The sequence below is a fragment of the Bactrocera oleae genome, chromosome 2 (assembly GCF_042242935.1).
Source record: "Bactrocera oleae isolate idBacOlea1 chromosome 2, idBacOlea1, whole genome shotgun sequence".
Lineage (NCBI taxonomy): Eukaryota > Metazoa > Arthropoda > Insecta > Diptera > Tephritidae > Bactrocera > Bactrocera oleae.
Genome location: NC_091536.1, coordinates 72,654,132 through 72,660,245, shown reverse-complemented (window position 1 = coordinate 72,660,245; position 6,114 = coordinate 72,654,132). Strand labels below are relative to the sequence as shown.

The following is a 6,114-nucleotide window of genomic DNA, read 5'->3' as shown; positions in this document are numbered from 1 at the left end:
TTGCTGACGCACAAGCAACAACATTTCTTCTTTTTGGTCATTGTTCTTTGGCGAATGGTCCATGTTCGCGCAGTTGTTGGCGTTATCAATTACAACAATGCGTTGTTGTTGTATGCCACAGCAGCAAATTGTATGGCATTGATAGCAACCAAAGCGGAATGCTAACGCCTTTTCCAGCTTACAAACACACACACACATAGCTGCGGCATATGTACCAGCACTGGCACCGTTTTTAACTCACTTGGTTAGACCTGATTTACGGCCGCCGCCGTCTTTTGCACCCACAACTTGTAATATCATACATGCACTCCAGCTAGGTAGTGGTACATTATTCATCAGATGGCAGCCATCAAAGTATTCAAAATGTTCACTTCCGTCGTATTCGCAATTGTCGATTTGCAGTCATTAACGAGCAAAAAGTGTAACTGCGAAGTAAGCCCGTGTGTGTGTGAAGACTCTAGGGAGTCGGGTTGGAAACTTGCACGAATGTCGTTGGCTTGCCGTTGGTATTGTTGGTAGTTTGCGGTTGCAATGTTCGTCATTTAAAGATTCCTATCGAATATTTATGCCTCCACATACGAGTGTATGTAACGGTTCATGTGACACGAAAGCAGTTTTCCGCCTTAGGTTCGCTGGTCGTGTCATTTTCCATTATCATTATCTTTTTAATTTCGAATACAAAACAATTGTAGGAATACAAATGAATTGCTAACTGATTTTTAATTACATTTTAAAATTAATCGATGACCCCCGATCTTAGGAGAAGGAGACGCGTATGCTTTTGTGGTGGAATATTACAGCAGTTTTATCAACCTCACCTCAAATTTTATGTGAGCGTGATCAAATGCTGTGAAATGTTCACTAGGGAATTCGAGTTTTGTGATAAGTATTAATGAGGACGTGTGCAAAATTTCAGAACGATATCTCAAAAACTGGGAGGCTTGTTCGCGTATACACAGAGAGATAAGCAGACAAACGGACGGGCATGGCAAAATCGACTCAGCTCGCCAGCCCCTTCTGGGTGTAATGGAATTTGTGACAAACTTAATATACCCTGCACTTAGCTTTGGGATACTCTTGAACCAGATATAACCTTTCACCACCACTCAGTTAATGATACATCTCTGTTAGTGGCGTTGCCTGTTCTTCTGGTTGTACAGTGAATGAACTTGTAAAACATTGTATCTTTCTCTCGTTCTCATTCTCGAATTGTCATCGTTTGTATTTAAGGCCTTTTTAGCTGAATTTCATGACGGTTATTCCAGTATACGTAGCGCTGAAAATCTACCACAATAGTAGTCAGCAGACGTGAAATTACGAATAATTTCATCGCCGAGGCATTTTTTACTTGCTTTTATAGAGCTCATACGCTATTGAGCCAAAAATTATGCAAAATAAATATGAAAAGGGTTATATATTTTTTTACTCTAGAAATCGAAAAATGGGTAACATACATTTCCGCACGCTGGTTATTAGCATTTTCAGCGATATACTTTTAATAAATCTCCAAAATATTTATTAATATTTAAGCTGCTTTAGTTTCTCTTTAAATCTAAATTCCTCATATTTTTTTAACAATAAAAAAAAAATAAAACGGAATTCAAATTAATTTAAACTTTAAATTAGCAATTATTTCAGTAATATGTGCATGCTGCCCCTTAGCCATAACTAGTCGGGCTTCCCATTAAATTTATACCCGCAGTGGAATAATTTTATGCCGAATGTTAATAATATGCTTCCATGTTGCATTTCATAAATGTGAATATATATGCGTGTAATTATTTACACAGATATATTACATTTTCTAAGCAGCAATGCAATGCTTCCAAGCGCATATTTGTTCTGCACAAATTCTCACCGTTGTATTTGTGTGTGTGCACTTGTTGTTGAATAATTTCGGTTGTTGGTGCAGTTATGTTGGAAATACTTTGAGTTTGGTTTCAAATGAAATGACTACGTTGAATTCGTGGAAGCATATCATTTGCATTAGGCTGAGTCAAAAAAGTTTTTTTTTTATTGCTTGGTACTCTGAAAAATCGGCTGAAAGACACCTCTAAGGAAGTATCTCTAAGTATGAGCTTTTAATTATAACTGGAAGGTCCTCCGCATAACAGTTTTCTATTGTTTTCTTAATATCAGATAAAAAAATTCATATCTCGCTTCCAATAACCTGAATAGTGGATTTTGTAGGAAATTGAATGGTCTTCAAAAAGGGTTTTTTTACGATTTTCTTGTAGACCTAACCGTTTAAAAGATATTAACAGTTGAAGTTTGACTATTTTAGAGTAAACTTTTTGTTTTCTTTTATATTTTATAACTCAGTGAAAACAAATTATTTGAAATTGCAAAGCTCATAATCATGTATAAAATTCACAGCTCTACGAAAATGGTCTATTTTTTATCTTTTTATATTGTTGATAGGCATTGATGTTTGACGATGAATATCTCGTCGACACTTATATCATGTTATCACCAAAACATGTAAGAGATAAGATTTATAAAAACGCTGCTTTTGACTAGGCGGTCGAAGGTTCACTAAACATTACTCTCTTTTTTTATACTCTTGCAACATGTTGCTACAGTGTTTGTATCACCTAAAAATAATCGAGTAAGATATAGAGTCCGTCCGTCTGTGCAAGCGATAAGAATAAAACTAAGATATCTTAATGAAACTTTGTACATGTGTTCCCTGGCAAAAAAGTGGGTACGAGTTCGTAGTGGAAGAACGTAGTAGTAGTCGAAAATGGATAAAATCGTTTTATAACCCCGCTCTCTCCCCATATAACGGCTTTGTTAAAAACTACATGCGCTAAGGACATTTAATTCTACATTTAGGATGATACATGAGGGCTTTATAGAGGTCTAAAATTTGTCAAAATCGATGCCTAACTCTTCAAGCCCCCACATACCGAATATGCGGACGCCTGTGCATTCCCGAAAACCTCGGTCAATCTGTAAGATATATTATTGAAATTCGGGGAAAATGCTTGTTTGATAATAAAATATCCTTGTATCAAAAATGGGTTTAATCGGGTTAATACTTACCTTAGACTCCATATACCTAATATAAAGATTTGCGAACTTCCAATAGACTGTATACCACATATATTGGCCGTGTTTTCTAATAACAGTGTATCTTTGTGCCTAAATGGATAAAATTGGGCGAAAACCTGTCTAAGCCTCCCTATAACTGATATTCACAATTTTGAAGCTCCCGGCTGACTTCACTCCATATACATATATGTTTATATTTATATATTTATAAAATTGAAAATAAATTAATGTAACCAGGCCTTACATTTCTATGCACCCAATGATTTAATAATAATTTTAATATGATACCAAATTTGATTGTAATCCATTCATGATTCCGTCGAACAATGAAGTTGATAACTTGTGCTACTTATTGTAATATTACCAACACCTGAAGGTATTTCCCCGGCTTTGGCCCTTGCAAGTTGCAAGAGTATAAAATGTTTGGTTACACCCGAACGTAGCTTTTTGTATATCATTTTAAATTTGTGATTCTATTATATTTTGCAAACGAATTTGTGTGTTAAGCTTCCAATGTTATTTTTGTTATTTTTAAAGCGAGTTTACAATATACGTGGATCTCTCGTTCCACCAGTCGCGACTATTGCCATCCTTGTCGAAGCGGTGTCCGGCGTCGTAGAACGTATGCATAATGTCGTGCCCTGTCATTGCGCCTAAAGTACCGAATTTTAGTGCTGTTGGGTAGTATTCAAACACATAATGTAGAATAGCTGCAAAATCGATACCGGTACTTTGATGACATTTTCAATGAGGATATTAGTAAGCGTGTAGGATAGTATTTCGCCAGCTTCTATGGGTCTTGGCTCTTCGTGTAATTTTGCGATAAATCTTATAGTATTTAACTCTAATAAAGCAAACACATTTGCTAGATAATCGTCTTTATTGGTAACCAATGAACCAAATTCTTCGGTAAAATCATGATCTGAGTATGAATTGATTTCCATTCGAAGGGCATCGAGTTTTTCAAGTGCATAATGACGGGTCGGTTCTGATATCCAGTTGAGGTCATCTGAAAGTAACTTATTTTTGAATGTTTGCTTTAGCTTATAGAACATATACTCGACATCACGTTTAGGTTTATCGGTACTATATCTACGATAGACCATATTATCCACATTCTTAGCAAAATATGACTTGGTCTTCTCAATGCAGGCTTTCTTTTGCTGCCTCTTTGTTAAATTATCGATATCTAGCATATAATCGGTGAGAAATGTATAGAAAATATAATTAGCTAGTGTTGCTTTTGGTGTCAAGGGAATAATTTTCAACAAGTTTTTCTGATATGATTCAGCAAACTCATACACTTTGTCTAGAACTATTTCTGTGAACTATTATTGTGAGTTTGAATAACTCATCTAGATTCGGACCGAGTGTGTCGTCAATTAAACCTTGTGCTAAATTCAACTCGAAATCCACAATTTCATTTGCAGTCTTCGTAGCCAAATGTGTATCCATTCCCAAAAAATTTTCAAGCTCTTTGCGAATTTCGCTTCTGTAACTATCTCTATACACAGCTGTTGAATTATCCAAATACATAACACGACTTTCTAAGGGCAGTTCCCCCCGACCAATGTAAATTTTATTGACGCTATTGTCTTTAAAATCAGCCATTATATCCATGCCTATGATGATGTTCTTGTCATATTTGTGAACAATTTTCGCAACTGTCTCCACCCAGCCGAATTTATCCGCACTCCATTTAGCCCCGCTGAGCGCAGGCATTTCACCAAACTGGGCGATAGTCCGAATTAAGTCTTGTTTAAGGGGTTCTTTTTTCTGAACTAAATTCACACAGGACCCAAAGAAGTCCTTTACTTTATGGTCGATGTCGGTGTAATTGAAATTTGGATCATTTGTTAAAATTTTTTAATCTTTGCGGTCGAGTAATTGGTTAAACTCTTCAAACAGACCAGTTGTCAAGTGATCGATTGTAGTAGCAGGGTAGATGCGGTTCCAATTTCCGTACGCAAATTTGTAGAAGTCATCGCATGGATCAATTTTGGTATCCATAATCATTAATATTGAATTGGTCTTTGCTAGTCGCATTTTATCGATTTCGAATTTCGATTGATTCGAGAAATTTTTCTTAACACGATTCAAATCACAGGATTTTAACAAAAATCCATCCACTTAATTTGATTAAGATAGCTCACATATTTGGCGATATATGGGGTATGAATTGAACCGGAAGTTAAAATATTTCGATTATGCTTATGGTGCCTAAGGAAAATATTGACCCGATTCAATAAATTTTTCACATACAATCCAACTATTATCATAAAGATACTCTCTACGAATTTCAATAATATATCTTACAGATTGACCACTATTACCGGTAAAAAGTTAGCAACAGGCAGGGGGGGCTTGACTTGAGTTGATATACCTAAAAAGCACTATTTGTGCAAAGTTTAGTCCCGATATACTTGAGAGCGTAAGAATCATAGAGAATTTAAAATTGTGCTATAAGGGAAGTAAGCGTGGTTGTAGTCCGATTTCACCCATTTTCGCAATTTAATATTGGAATAATCCTATGTACCAAGTTTGGTTGAAATTGGTTAAGTAGTTCCGGAGATATGTGACTTCACCAAAAGTGGGCGATGCTACGCCCACCGTCCAGTTTTTATATCGGCTCCTATAAAACTTCTTTGGACCATCTCGGATGTTGAATTTAATGTCTCTAACGCATTTAGTTATTGATTTATTGCACTTTTAGTAGTTTTAAACAAAACTGTTATATGGGGAATGGACAGGATTATCATCCGATCTCATCCATTTTCACCATTTCCTGTGAAAGGAAGAGTCAAAAATATTTATTCTGTGCAAATTTTGGTCATATAGCACGAACGGTTTAGGAGATAAGTATATACATTTAACTTATTAGGAGGCAGCATGTTGCTACAGAGTATAATAGTTTTGTTCACCTTACGGTAGTTTGTATAGGGTTATGTATATATAAATGATCAGGCTGAAGAGACGAATTGGAATCCGGCTGATCCGTTCATTTGTCTCTCTGTGTAAGCTGTAACTTGAGTAAGAGTTGAGATATCTTGATAAAACTTG

The 6,114-nt window shown here is 35.8% G+C and overlaps 1 pseudogene; it reads right to left on the bottom strand.

Annotated features, from left to right (window-relative positions):
• Positions 1-3,585: 3,585 nt before the first annotated feature.
• On the bottom strand, positions 3,586-5,133 carry LOC106619037 (membrane metallo-endopeptidase-like 1; annotated as a pseudogene).
• Positions 5,134-6,114: the final 981 nt, after the last annotated feature.